Source organism: Spermophilus citellus (genome assembly GCF_964194105.1).
Source record: "Spermophilus citellus genome assembly, chromosome: 5".
In the NCBI taxonomy this organism is placed as follows: domain Eukaryota; kingdom Metazoa; phylum Chordata; class Mammalia; order Rodentia; family Sciuridae; genus Spermophilus; species Spermophilus citellus.
This window is the reverse complement of record NC_138186.1, coordinates 127,118,813-127,135,581: the sequence shown is the minus strand read 5'-3', so window position 1 is coordinate 127,135,581 and position 16,769 is coordinate 127,118,813.

Here is a 16,769-nt window from a genome sequence, read left to right as displayed (position 1 = left end):
TTCAGTAAACAAACTGCTACTGAGATGGTAGTCTGTGCCAGGAACTAAACTAGGCTCCTTTCCCCCAAGAACCCACCAGATAACAATATGATTCTCTTCCACTTCCATAAGGGAAGGGTGAATACGAAAAAACAAACACTGAAAGGAAACGAGTTGTCCTGAAAATGAGGCCTGCTGGTCGGTGATGATGGGTCTCAGCATGGGTGAAATTATGAGGGTCAAGGAGGCTGCTCTACCCCTTCTCATAGTACTAGCACTCATTTTAATTGCCAGATGCTTGTCTATCTACTTCACCGGACTCTGAGACCCTGGAGGCCCAGTCTGTGCTTGTTCAACATGACTTACCAACCAAAATAGCACTGAATCCTTCTGTAGTTTTCTTGGATTAGCCTCATTCTAATTAAATGTGTTTAATTTCCTTAACTAGGATTGGAAAAGTCACCAGCTTTAAAATGACAGTGACTATTAGCAGGATTGGCAAGAATGATATGAGTAGAGAGTTGAGAATATATAAAGATTTTACCAACATAAACTGGAAGAAATCTATAGGTGAATAAGGAATAGAGAAACCCAGGAATTCTGAAAGCAGAGAATTATCACCTTGTAATTGAAATATGAGAGTGGCTGTGTAGGATGTGTGTGCTCATTTATAATGCAAAGCAATAGAGAGAACATGCTGGAACTTCTTTCTCACTGGTTGTGTAATTAAAACAAATGAGTTTCCATTCACACTAATCCTGCCAGAGTTATTTCAGAAGGTTCTATTTAGAAGAGAAATGGCTATGTTAATGTTTTTCAAGCACTAAAAGATAAGAAAGAAGCATGCTTGCTTTCCCCAGTGATGATTGTTTCCTTAATAAAGGACCAAGGTTAAATTAAACAAAAGACAAAAGAAGAAAGAAAAAAAAAAGAAGAGTTCTAATTTTAAAAATCATTTGGCAAGTATACTATCATTTCCACACCAACATGCACACATGGTTAGTTAGCAACCCATTCAAGGAAAAGAAGAACATCCTTCCCCTCCCCCACCAGCTGAGAATGCACTCATTATTTTCTATCAGTTCTCTGTAGAAACTTGGATTTCTACAGAGCTCTTGTTCAAATGGCAAAAGTACAAGGGATCCCAGAAGAATCTGAGACTTCTCAGGAAAGAATATCAAGAGAATATGCCCAAAGAAATATAGTCACAGGCCATAAATTCCAAAGCACAACCAGACCCCCTAAGGAATCAAGACATGAGATTTATTAAGAGGATAACTCTAATTGAAAGTCAGGTGTGTCATGCTTTTCTTCAACTCACTCAACAAATGAAAAGAAAAATTTAACTAACACCAAGCAATTACAAGTTCCAATAACATGATACCCAAGGATAATTGAATTTTGGAGATAGCAAAAATCATGAAATCTGAACATTTCATCATTCCAATTTTATAGTACAAAAGGCACATTGCTGGAGGACTCTTAAATTGAGGCCTTGCCCTGATCCATTATGGGAGCTTACTTATTTGTTACTTTTTATGCACTTCACTCTAGAGGGAAAGACTATATTTATCTATAATGCAATGCTAACGAATGCAAATGCCTCGAGACCATAAAATAATGCTTTGCTCAGACATCACAAGATAACTCCTAAAGGAGAAAGCAAATCAAAAAGAGAAATAAATTCTAGTTCAGGGAAGCCTATACTGCAGCATATGTTTCATTTGTAAGAAACAGACCAAAAGCCATAGGGCTGACACTGAAAGACAAGGAATTTAGGTTGGATATCAGAACGAATTCTTAACTGATAAAGGAAATGTAAAACAAAAAATCTTTAACCAAATTCTAAACTTGAAACTGCCCTCATGAAGAAGAATACTGTTTACATGTAATAATCATATTTCAACACAAGGATGACAATATGCAATCTGTCCCTTAGAATACTTGCCTAAAAAATATAATACTTTGCCTAAATTTGTGTGAGTTGTTTGATTCCTAGGAGTATGTGTGTGTGTGTGTGTGTGTGTGTGTGTGTGCGCGCGCATGTGTGGACATATTTTAAGATACATGTTAGGAAAATGGGAGGGAGGGTAGAAAGATGACTTCCTTTTTTCAAAAATGGTAGACCTACCTTTTGATAAGATCATATGTATAATCCTCAAAGCTGTTTCAGTCTCTACTATCTTTAGTTATTTACTCTAATTGGGAATGTGTATTTCTTTCTTCCTGTAAATCTCATTTTCTATTCCTTCCCTCTATGGACAAAGGAAAGAGAATCACCAGCTTTGCTTCTCTTTACTTTAAGGGCAGAAACATTAGACCTGAACTAAGAAAACAAGATATGAAGGAAGAGAATAGGTACGGTTTAGCAATTAAATGATAGGTTCAGGTAAGGAGTTGGAAGTAGTTGATGAGAAGCACAAAAATAAAGAAGGAGTAGGTTCAAAGGAAAGCTAATGCTTTCAGCCTTGGACAAGAACACTAGATAATGAGATATTTTGCTATATCAGTAACAATTGTATCTGGTTGGGATCCAAAATGTCCTTTCCTTTCAGCTGTTCTTTATGTTATAATTATATTCATGAACCAACAAGATGTCCAAACCAAGGCAAAATTCTACATTAATAAATATACCATTAAAAATATGCCATCCACTTTCAAAAAACCATATCCTGAATATTGAATTCTCCCTCTAAAAAAGGAAAAAAATATTGCTAAACTCAACAGGGATGAATTATCTCCACTTACACAAAGAAAGTTTCTGAATCTTAACTTCTCTGCAGCAATAGACTGAGAAGACTTCCAATAATACCTTATCTGAAAGTGTAGCACACACAATGACTACCCTGCAATGCTTGTAAGAACTGAAAATCTAATACCTAGCCAAGGATGTGATACTTCATTTGTTATACATAAAATTCTATGCAATGTGAATGTAACAATATTATACAATGAAAAGCAATTTTAGGGAAATCTAAGACAGTTCACTGATTTTAAGATTCAGCATAACCTGGCTGCCATTCATTGGGAATATGATCAATACCATAGACTTTGCTCTGCTTTTCCCTCAGTAGTTATGATATCATGGCCCGTTGGTGATATATACCATTAAAGGATCCTGTGTCTGGTTCTGTCTTCCCACAGTCTTTTCAGTCCAATAAATGGTATGAAATTCCTGCATATAATGCCACTATTATAATTGCTCCTGACAATGGGGATGATTTCCATCTTAAATGATTCAGGTAATGATTTCGTACTTGGCATGCAAAGGGGAGATAAGCTTCTTTTTGCCTTATATTTCTCACTTCAGTGAAGTGTCATGTAGATCTAAATTTGACTAAAGATATGTACAATGGCACTTAAAAATAGACATGTAATTTCCTGTACAGTGTAAAAGAAAATATTTCTCGAAATGTAATGGTAATATCACTTTCTAAATTGGCAAAAGCAGTAGGGAGAAGGTTTCATTCTCAAACGATGAGAGTTGTCATAAGAATTTCCTTTATGGGCACTAATCAGAAGAGTTGATCAGGCAATATAAGAATATATTTTGTTCTTGTCCAAATAAGAATCTTTCAAAAGAGAAATGAGTGAGCGGAGAAAATTTAACACTTTCAAATAGCTTCACTCAAAAAATTCTGATGCTCACTTTACAATCAAATACATTTAGATGCATGAGGAAAGAAAAGTGAGAATTCCTAAACGTTATATTTAATTCTCGAATTCTAAGAGGGGAAAAAAAATACTTTTTTTTGAAGTACCAAGAAGATATTTAGGGAACTCTTTTTTTTTTTTTTTTTTTTTTTTTTTTTTTTTTTTTTTTTTTTTTGCTTTAGAATACAATCATCCCTGGTATCCACAGGAAATTGGTTCCAGGACTAGCTGAAAATATTGAAATCTTCAGATCCTGAAGTCCCTTATATAAAATGACACAGAATCATAGTATTTACATATAACATATGAATATCTTCCAATACAATTTGTCACCTTTAGATTACTTATAAAAAGTAACATAATACAAATAGTTGTTTCACTGTACTGTTTAGGGAATAGAAAAAGAAGGGCAGGGAAAAAATTCTGATCATTTTCAATACTGGCACAATTTTTTTCCCAAATAATTTCAATCTGTATTTGTTTTAATCTATGGTTGAGGAATCTGTGGCTATGGAGGGCTGAGTGTATGTCTTTTTTGCCTCAAGACCACAAATTATTAAATTATTGTTATATAGACAGGAATGTATACTAACTTTGAATCAGGAAATTTAATCTTAAAATAATAATTAATCTAACTGCCAGACCCATTATCCAGATAAAAATTTTGAAAACTTTCAGACTCTTAGTCCCACAGTCATCAAGACATTAGAAGTCAAAGTATTTTTCTCTTCTAAAATGTATTGTAGTCTCTATTGTAGTTTGAGAGAAACCTCATTATAAGCCTATATTCTGTAGTGTAGTGATTTATGCACACCTTCAATGACCAAAGGAACTGAGTGTTTACCTTCACATAAAGTGTCGAAACGTGCCTGATTTAGTCAACCACAAAAACACTGTACTCTGTGACTTAGTTTTCTCTACCCTAAAATAAAGCTAGTCAGACTTACTGCCTAAATGGGTTGTCATGAGAACTGCCTCATTTAGATGCCATGAAAACATTTGAACAATTTTACATAGTGACTTTCAGATAACATGCTCCTCTTACTACGTTAGCCTTAAAAACAATGTAAACTACATCAACATACAATTATATTTGTATGTGTACAGATAAAAATCACTCAAATTATATTTGTTGAGCAGCCCCCATTTTTCTCATTTTCTATACCCCTATTCAAATTCCTATAGAGTTCAGGCAGTGAACTTGAATGAAAATCTTTCTGCCAGGTTTGATTTTTTTTTTTTCTGAAACTGACACTTTTTGCATATTAAACACATAGGGATATCGTCTATTTCCACAAGGAAAGATGTTTTTCTATTTTTGTTCTATGTGTTCCACTGAGAAATGACTTCCCTCCTCTTTCATATAGTACAAGAAAAGAATTAACAGTGCATATGCTGAGATGAAAAGGCAACTGGACTTGGCCTGAGTTGGAAGAGCTGGAGTGAGAGAGGATGGTGATGAATTGGATACACACATCAGCAAGGGTGCAGCCAGGACACAGCCCTCAGGATTGCAAACTCCCAAGGACATGAGCTTCCAGATCATCTGATATTTCTTTTTTTGAAAAAAAAAAAGAATTATTATACACAAGTGGGATGCAGTATGCCATGTTTGTATGCGCATGTAACATAATGTTATAAACCTCATTGATTTTTCAATAAGTCAAGAATCTTATGTATAATTTTTGATATTTAAATATCTGCAACATATTCAAAATAGTCTTAAGACTTGTATTCTAAATGCAAGAAGAATTTAGAATAAATGTAACAAGGAACAATGATTTTAAAATTGAATTTATATGTGATCATTTAAAAATATTTCCCATTCTTATAGAACTAATGTATTTTTATGGTCTTCAACTGAGCTATTTTGAGTTTTAGTTAATATTTTACTCCATCTCATGCACACACACACACACACACACACACACATGCCCCTATAAATTTTCACTAATATTATTTGGGGGAATATATATACAATGTTCATAATACAAATTGTGTTTTATGTCTCTGTGTGTGTGTCTGATGTATAAACACATACACTCACACTTTGCCCTTGATATATTTTATATTGTTTCAACTTCTTTTTACAAAAATTCCCAAATATTCAGAAAAACTGAAAGAATAACTTCGTAAAAACCACAAAGCCTCTCCTAGATACTGTCAAACACCTCATAACTTTCCAGGCAGTGACAGACTGTATATTACAGTGCTACTACCATAAGATTGTAATGGAGCAGAAAAACTCTTATTGCTTAACAACACAGTAGCTCCACGCATTGCTGACGTGTGTTTTGTGATGCTGGTGTAAACAAACCAAGGCTAATGTGTTTATTTTTGTCTTAGTTCTTAATAAAACATTTAAACAATAAAAAGAAAATAAATAGAAAAAATGCTTATAGAATAAGAATGTTAAGAAGACAATACTTTTTGTACAGCTGCACAAGGTATTCATTCGTACGTTAAATGATACTGCAGAACAGTCAAATATTTAAAAGTTTTAGAGCCAACCCCGCACTGACCCCCGGGCTGAGTTCGGGATTTCAGACGGGGAAGGAAGCGGTACAGTCCCATCCCCCACAAGGGACACTCCACTAAGGCAACCAGCAGCCACCATCTTGGAGAGCTGAAGTATCCACCGCCACTCTCCGACAGATTGCAACAACAAAAAAGGTGTGTGTCACTCAGCTCAGCCCCCATACATAGGGGGATTTCGCATAAAATCTCTCCTAGGCTTTCCAGGGGAGGGAGTATCAGAGTGAGCCTGCATAAAGACTAAGGGGAAACTAGAGGCACCTGACATTCAACCCCACCTCCCATCAGCAGCCAAAACAAAACCTGTCTAGCCAGCACTGGGGGAGGGGCAAGCATAAAAAATCAAAACCATAGAGTGCCGGGGATCCCAAAAGCCAACGGTGTGACCCCGGAGATCCAGGCTGTCTGATTCGCACGGAGTGCCCCACGGCTACAGAAGGCGTGGCGCTGCAGAGACGGGATTAACTAGCAAGCAGGGAGATAAGTGGCTGCGACACAGTTGAATCCCGCCAGCCAAGCCCACACTGACCCCCGGGCTGAGTACGGGATTTCAGACGGGGAAGGAAGCGGTACAGTTCTATCCCCCACAAGGGAAACAAAACAATAGAGTGCCGGGCTTCCCAATAGCCACCCTCCACACCCAACAAACGGCAGGCCCAGAGTACAGTTTGAACTGCCGAGAACCATCACTCAGGGGAAATCTGGTCTAGCAGGAGAAACCAAGACTAGCAGGAGAAACCAGGGGACTAGAGGCAAGGCCCTCGCGACTGGGCGGCTGTAAACTGCAGGCCCGCCGGCGACAGTTCAACCACTGCCCGCATAACTGGGCGGTAGGAGAACGCCCGCCCGCTGGTGACTGATCACCTGCCCGCAGCCTGTGATACTGGGCGGCTGGATACCGCCCGCCTGCCGCGAACGGAAGCTGAAACCAAACAGACACAGTCCAGTCACACCCCCCCATTAGGACACCCTGGCAAGGAGACTGGGGCCCGTCATAGCAGAGTAGTGTCGTCACTGGAGCTTGGACGTCGGAATTCCTTCCCAGTGGAATCCACGTTAGCAGGCATAGTTTAACAACACAAAGGAGAGACATCAGGGTAATACAGAAACAAAACAAATCTATAGAAGAGAGCAGAAACACGACAGTCAAATAGAGCTGGAAAGTAACGTGGACAACATGAGAAAACAAGGGAAAAAAGGATTACAAACAATGCAAGACAACTCAATTCTACAGGAGGACATAGAAACATCAGAAACAGGGGTAGGGAAAGAACTCAAGGCATACCTAACTCGAATGGAAAGGAATATTAGAGAAGACATGAGACAGCAAGTCCAAGAAATAAAAGTATATTTTGAACATGAATTAAACAAACAAATTCAAATGGCAAAGAGCGAGCTCTACCAGGAGATAGAGATCTTAAAAAAAAAAAATCAAACAATAATCCTAGAATTGCAGGAAACTATAAACCAAATTAAAAACTCAAACGAGAATATTACAAATAGACTTGATCAAGTAGAAGTCAGAACATCAGATAATGAAGACAAGGTTTATCAACTTGAAAAGAATATAGTCAACACAGAAAAAATGCTTAAATCCCACGAGCAATCTATTCAAGAGATATGGGATGTCATAAAAAAACCAAATTTGAGAGTCATAGGGATAGAAGAAGGCACAGAGATTCAAACAAAGGAATGGACAGCATATTAAATGAAATAATTCTAGAAAACTTCCCAGAGATGAAAAATGGAATGGATTGCCAAATCCTGGAAGCCTACAGGACCCCAAACATTCAAAACCATAATAGACCAACTCCAAGACATATAATTATGAAGATAGCCAACGTACAGAACAAGGAGAGAATATTAAAAGCTACAAGAGAAAAGAGGCAGATTACATTCAGGGGTAAACCAATTAGGTTAACGACCAATTTCTCATCACAGACTTTGAAAGGGAGAAGATCCTGGAACAATGTATTTCAAATGCTAAAAAATAATGGATTCCAACCAAGAATAGTGTATCCAGCAAAATTGAGCTTCAAATTTGACAATGAAATTAAAATCTTTCACGATAAACAAAAGCTAAAAGAATTCGCAGCAAGAAAATCAGCTCTGCAAAGCATTTTGAGCAAAACACTACAAGAAGAGGAATTGAAAAATAGTGCCCAAAACTAACAGCAGGAGGTATCTCAGTAAAGGGGGAGGAAAATAACCAAAAAGTAAAACTAGCCAAACTAAAATAAATAAATAAAGAAGCATGACTGGAAGTACAAATCATATCTCAATTGTAACCTTAAATGTTAATGGCCTAAACTCACCAATCAAGAGACATAGGCTAGTAACCTGGATCAAAAAAACAAATCCAACAATATGCTGCCTTCAGGAGACTCATATGATAGGAAAAGACATACACAGGCTGAAGGTAAAAGGTTGGGAAAAATCATACCACTCACATGGCCCTCGGAAGCAAGCAGGAGTGGCCATACTCATATTGAATAAAATCAACTTCAAACCTAAGTTAATCAAGAAGGATAAAGAAGGACACTATATACTGTTAAAAGGAACCGTCCACCAACAAGACATAACAATCATCAATTTGTATGCACCAAACAATGGAGCTGCAACGTTCATAAAACAAACTCTCTTCAAGTTCAAGAGTCAAATAGACCACAACACAATAATTATGGGTGACTTCAACACACCGCTCTCGCCATTAGACACATCCTCTAGACAAAAACTGAATAAAGAAACTATAGAACTCAACAGCACAATCAATAACCTAGATTTAACCGACATATATAGAATATATCAACCATCATCAAGTGGATACACATTCTTTTCAGCAGCACATGGATCCTACTCAAAGATAGACCATATATTATGCCATAAGGCAACTCTTAGTAAATATAAAGGCGTGGAGATAATACCATGCACCATATCTGATCATAATGGAATGAAATTAGAAATCAATGATAAAAGAAGGAAGGAAAAATCCTACATCACATGGAAAATGAACAATATGTTATTGAATGATCAATGGGTTATAGAAGATATAAAGGAGGAGATGAAAAAATTCTTAGAGTCAAATGATAATACAGACACAACATACCAGAATCTATGGGACACAATGAAAGCAGTTTTAAGAGGGAAATTCATTTCTTGGAGTTCTTACCTCAAAAAAAGAAAAAAACCAACAAATAAATGAACTCACACAACACCTCAAAAACCTAGAAAAGGAAGAGCAAAACAACAGAAAATGTAGTAGAAGACAAGAAATAATTAAAATTAGAGCAGAAATCAACGAAATTGAAACAAAAGAAACCATTGAAAAAAATTGATAAAACTAAAAGTTGGTTCTTTGAAAAAATAAATAAGATAGACAAGCCCTTAGCCATGCTAACGAAAAGAAGAAGAGAGAGAACTCAAATTATTAACATACGGGATGAAAAAGGCAATATCACAACAGACACTACAGAAATACAGAAGATAATTAGAAAGTATTTTGAAACCCTATATTCCAATACAATAGAAGATAGTGAAGATATCGATAAATTTCTTAAGGCATATGATTTGCCCAGATTGAGACACAAAGACACACACAATTTAAACAGACCAATAAGAAAGGAAGAAATAGAAGAAGCCATCAAAAGACTACCAACCAAGAAAAGCCCTGAACCGGATGGGTATACAGCGGAGTTCTACAAAACCTTCAAAGAAGAATTAATACCAATACTTTTCAAGCTATTTCAAGAAATAGAAAAAGAAGGAGCTCTTCCAAATTCATTCTATGAGGCCAACATCACTTTGATCCCAAAACCAGACAAAGATACTTCAAAGAAAGAAAACTACAGACCAATATCTCTAATGAACTTGGATGCAAAAATTCTCAATAAAATTCTGGCGAATCGAATACAAAAACATATCAGAAAACTTGTGCACCATGATCAAGTAGGATTCATTCCTGGGATGCAAGGCTGGTTCAATATACGGAAATCAATAAATGCTATTCACCACATCAATAGACTTAGAGACAAGAAACACATGATCATCTCGATGGATGCAGAAAAAGCATTTGACAAAGTACAGCATCCCTTTATGTTCAAAACACTAGAAAAACTAGGGATAACAGGAACTTACCTCAACATTGTAAAAGTTATATATGCTAAACCTCAGGCTAGCATCATCCTAAACGGAGAAAAACTGAAGGCATTCCCTCTAAAATCTGGAACAAGACAGGGATGCCCTCTATCACCACTTCTATTCAATTTAGTTCTCGAAGTACTAGCCAGAGCAATTAGACAGACAAAAGAAATTAAAGGCATAAAAATAGGAAAAGAAGAAATTAAATTATCGCTATTTGCGGATGACATGATAATATACTTAACAGACCCAACAGGGTCTACAAAGAACCTGCTAGAGTTAATAAATGAATTCAGCAAAGTGGCAGGTTATAAAATCAACACGCATAAATCAAAGGCATTCCTGTATATCAGCAACAAAACCTCTGAAATGGAAATAAGGAAAATCACTCCATTCACAATATCCTCAAAGAAAATAAGATACTTGGGAATCAACCGAACAAAAGAGGTGAAAGATTTATACAATGAAAACTACAGAACCCTAAAGAGAGAGATAGAAGAAGATCTCAGAAGATGGAAAAATGTACCCTGTTCATGGATAGGCAGAACTAACATCATCAAAATGGAGACATTACCCAAAGTTCTCTACAGGTTTAATGCGATGCCAGTCAAAATCCCAATGGCATTTCTTGTAGAAATAGACAAAGCAATCATGAAATTCATATGGAAAAACAAAAGACCCAGAATAGCAAAAGCAATTCTAAGCAGGAAGTGTGAATCTGGAGGTATAGCGATACCAGAGGTCAAACTGTACTACAAAGCAATAGTAACAAAAACAGCATGGTACTGGTACCAAAACAGGCAGGTGGACCAGTGGTACAGAATAGAGGACACAGAGACTAATCCACAAAGTTACAACTATCTTATATTTGATAAAGGGGCTAAAAGCATGCAATGGAGGAAGGATAGCATCTTCAACAAATGGTGCTGGGAAAATTGGAAATCCATATGCAACAATATGAAATTGAATCCCTTTCTCTCGCCAGCCACAAAAATTAACTCAAAATGGATCAGGGAGCTAGATATCAAATCAGAGACACTGCATCTGATAGAAGAAAAAGTTGGCTACGATCTACATATTGTGGGGTCGGGCTCCAAATTCCTTAATAGGACACCCATAGCCCAAGAGTTAATAACAAGAATAAACAAATGGGACTTACTTAAACTAAAAAGTTTTTTTCTCAGCAAGAGAAACAATAAAAGAGGTAAATAGAGAGCCTACATCCTGGGAACAAATTTTTACCCCCCACACCTCAGATAGAGCCCTAATATCCAGAATGTACAAAGAACTCAAAAAATTAAACAATAAGATAACAAATAACCTAATCAACAAATGGGCCAAGGACCTGAACAGACACTTCTCAGAGGAGGACATACAATCAATCAACAAGTACATGAAAAAATGCTCACCATCTCTAGCAATCAGAGAAATGCAAATCAAAACCACCCTAAGATACCATCTCACTCCAGTAAGATTGGCAGCCATTATGAAGTCAAACAACAATAAGTGTTGGCGGGGATGTGGGGAAAAGGGTACACTTGTACACTGCTGGTGGGGCTGCAAAATAGTGCGGCCAATTTGGAAAGCAGTATGGAGATTCCTGGGAAAGCTGGGAGTGGATCCACCATTTGACCCAGCTATCGCACTTCTCGGACTATTCCCTGAGGACCTTAAAAGAGCGCACTATAGGTATATGGCTGCATCAATGATTATAGCGGCACAATTCACAATAGCTAGACTGTGGAACCAACCTAGATGCCCCTCAATAGATGAATGGATAAAAAAAAAATGTGGCATCTATACACAATGGAGTATTATGCAGCACTAAGAAATGACAAAATCATAGAATTTGGAGGGAAATGGATGGCATTAGAGCAGATTATGCTAAGCGAAGCTAGCCAAGCCCTAAAAAACAAATGCCAAATGTCTGCTTTGATATAAAGAGAGCAACTAAGAACAGAACAGGAAGGAAGAGCATGAGGAAAAGACTACAGTAAACAAAGACGAATGGGGGGAGAGAAATGGAGAGAGAAGGGAAAGCATATGAAAGTGGTAGGAGACCTTCAATGATACATAAAATTATAAGAGGTTATGAGGGGAAAGGGGGAGGGAAAAAAACGGAGAGAATTGAACAACAGCAGGGGAGGTAGAGAGGGAAGATGGGAGTGGAGGGGAGGGGAGGGGGGATAGTAGGGGATAGGAAAAGTAGCAGAATACAACAGTCACTAATATGGCATTATGTGAAAATGTGAATATGTAACAGATGTGATTCTGCAATCTGTATTTGGGGTGAAAATGGGAGTTCAAAACACAATTTGAGTCAAATGTATGAAAGATGATATATCGTGAGCTATGTAATGCTTTAAATAATCAATAAAAAAATAAAAATAAAAGTTTTAAATGTTTATAAAATAAAAAATTTACAGTACAATAAAATTAATTTATTATTGAAGACAAGAAAATAATATTTAATAAATTAATACAGGATAAGGGCAGAATTTATAAGTTCTACAGCAGTGTATAGTTCCATCCTCAGCCTTCACATATACTCACCCTCACCCCCCACACATCCAGGCCAACTTCCAATCCTGCAAGTCCCATTCATGGTCTGTGCCTAATAGAGCTGTACTATTTTTTGTCTCTTATCCCATATTGTACTGTACATTTTCCATGTTTAGACACAAATATTAAACATGGTATTACAACTGCCTACCATGTAATATACCATGTAGTTCTGTAGCCAAGAAGCAACAGACTAAACCATATATCTCTGATGTGTAGTAAGCTAAACCATCTCTATTAATGTAAGTAGATTCTAAGATGTTTGCATAATGACAAAATCACCTAACTACACATTTCTCAAAATACATCCCCATTGTTAAGTGGCATATGATTGCATAATGGCAGTTATTTTACCATATTTGCTATATTTTTCCTAATCCTTTGAAAGGAGTTCTAGCTATTATAAATCCACATTTCTCAATTTTTCACCACACATTTCCTCAGGATTTTTAAAAATCTCAGCATCAATCAGGCAAAGAAGATCCTTATTTTTAAAAAATCGTGACTATTATTGTGTCATTTTTATGTTCCACTCACCTGTGCATTATTTATATACTGATGCATGTAACAAGCATTATTATGTATTTTCAGTTTGATGATGTACTAGGCCCATAAATTAAAATATCTCTCACCCAAAAAGCTCAGAATGTAGTGACAAGGACAGGCTTTATGTTATGAGACATCAATATTATGAAATAGCAAAAAGAGGGCAATATGGAATTCCAGGAAATAACAGAAATTATAGGTAAAGTCTAGTGGACAGAGTCTCAACTGAATCTGTTTTGAAAAGCACTTTAGCATCATGAGACTTAAAAGTTGACATAAAGTTGGGCAAGTGAAGAACTCAGATGTGCATATTCTAGTTCTAGGAGGAATGTGTCCCAAGGCTTGAGATAAAGATGACATAGCATGATATAGTCAGGACCTAGATGTAAGATCTTAGTGCACCCAAATGATTCTTTATGAGCCAGGCGGAAGTCCAAGTACTGGCTAGTCATTTTAAACTACTTTCTGTTTAGTTATGAATAACCACCAGAGTCTAGTGTAGAAAACATTCCAGTATTTTTGGAAGGAAGGGATGGATAAAGAATCTGTGGTATATGTACACAATAGAATATTACTCAGCATTAAAAGAATAAATTATGGCATTTTTCAGGTAAACGAATAGAGTTGTAGAGTCGTGCTAAGCAAAGTAAACCAATCTCAGAAAACCGAAGGCCAAATGTTCTCTCTGATAAGTGAATGCTAATCCTTAACAGGGATGGAGTGGAATGGGAAAAATGAAGGTACTTTGATTAGGCAAAGGGGAGGGAGTGGAGGGAGGGTACATGGGGACAGGAAAGATGATAGAATGAGATAAACATCATTACCCTAGGTACATGTATGACTGCACATATGGTTTGACACTACATCATAAACATCCATAGAAATGTGAAGTTGTGCTGCAATTGTGTAAAATGAATTAAAATTCATTCTGTTGTCATATATACCTAATTAAAATAAATTAATTAATTTTTAAAAAGCACATTAAAGACTTTTTTGTGCATTAAGGAATTTTAACACATTGGAAAGTTTGAAGCAGAAAATCAAAGCTTGGGACTCCAGGAAAGACCCACAAAACTGTACAGTTACTTCCCCCTGAGGACACTTCAAGAACTATGTTGAATCAGCAGCTATACCCATGCACAGAACTCCATAGGATGGGCCTATGCATATTGCTGCAGAGATTCCCTGGATTCCATAACCTTACCTGTCAATGACAACAATTAAATATAGGTCAAAAGATAGACTCACCCTCATTTCTACCTTGCCATATTAAAAAAATGAATCTAACTGGCAAAATATTTTACTTCTAGAATCCCAGACACAATAAAGTTTGGGAAATGCAGCCTTCTAGCTTTTTAATTTTTTTCACTAAAATGAGTGTAAAATGGAGATTAATATGTCAATAAAGTATATCAAGTAATATTCTGAACCACTCACATGTTCTATCTAGTTTCTTTTTTAACTGATTGTACTATATAGACCTCTGATTAAGTATTCAAAGGTAAAGACTGTAGCCCACAGTGTTTCCTTTTATTTTTTGTTCAGTTAAACTGCATCAAGTTCATGCAGAAAAATAAACCCATGATCTTGACCTTTAAACACAATCATGGAACAAACAATTTAATAATCCAGAAAATTCATTCACCCCCTAGTAAACTTAAATATATAACCTTTTATTTTGAAAGGTGACAAAACATAAAAATGAGAATAAGAAACTCGTCACATTATCTTGAATTTTTAGTTAAAATAAATAAATATTTACTGAAATAGAATTATTGACTGGTAGGAGTATTACCACACCAATAATATGAATAATTCTTTATACATCTGTAAGACAAAATGTTACTCTCTGAGATACTGAGATTAATATTGGAAGCATCATTGCATATAAAAATAATTGATAAAGACCTTAGAAATTATGTTTCCAAACCTACCAGATGTATCAGTTTTCCTAAAATACCTACTTCAAGTGAAGATCTAATTTCTACTTTCATATTTGAAAACAGACACTATATGCCTACCTGTTAGTCTACTCCCTTTGTTTTACTATAGTAAACTATATCCCAAATTCTAGTCTCCAGTCCTACTACTGACTCTGGAGCTATTAAAATTATGTTTCTCTCCTCTTTGGATTATGGCTTTTTAATATTTAAAGTCTGCAATCATATTATCCTTAGATATCCTCTGCTGCAAAATAAATAATTATCTGCAGTCATAGTTTTAGGATATCATGACATATTTGGTCAGAATATTTGAGAATATAGCTCAACTACTTTTAGTGTAGGTAAAGCATGGACTACAAATTTTGGAGGTGATATCACATACAGCATTGCTTAGAATTAAGATTACTACCAAATAATGTACAGCTCTTAAGCCACATCTCTTTATATTACTCACATATAGCTATAGCATCTGTAATTAAGTCTCAGAGTTTTATTACTATAAATATGAATTTACTGAACTGTATAAATATTTAGCTTATTGATTTATAATCTCACAAAGACAAACTGCTATACTTTCAAGCAATGCATCCTAATCTCAGTCCTAAGAAATAAAAAAAAATAAAGAAAAAGAGTAATGGAAACAAACTTTATCTGTCTTGCATTGATCCAAAATATGTCAAATGTCTACCCTAATAAACTAAGGAGGTTCATTTATTACTAATTAAAACAAATTTTAAAAAATCAAGTATTTGGTTTTCTAAGCCACTGTTGGTGTAGATTAGGAAGAAAAGGTGGTGACCAAAGTCGAACATCAGCCAACTTATATGCAATAACAAACAACATACACACTTACGCTGGCTCCTCTGATCTCAGTTACTTGCAGTAACTCTCTCCCCCATGGTTAAAAATCTCTGCCAAATATTATAATAACCATATTAGGAATAAGTAAAAACCCTAGTTGATCAAGAGTCTTTATAATAACAAGCCTATTTAGTGCTCTTCACCTTGAAAAAAAACACAAAACATTACTACCATAAGATTAATGAGTCTGAAATTTTTAGCTTCATTAAAATGTTAGCAAACCCAATTTTTTTACATAGTCCCAGCAATTAGAATAAAAAAGGACTCTACAATTGATAATTTAGAAAAACTCAGTTCTATAACTAGATAAAATATTTCCAAGTCCTAAAATGTATTATGCAAGTTGTATGATTATTCATGCTAATACAATGGATACTGCAAACAATTGTGTGTACATTGCCTGACAGTTTAGGTCAGTATCCTTACATATATTTAGAGAGATGTGTGCTTGTCACTGTTTCTATTTATTTAATATATAAACAAAATGAATCCAGATAACATAAGTACACATTGATGCTCATTAAGATAGGATAGTTTGGTTTTATATTATGA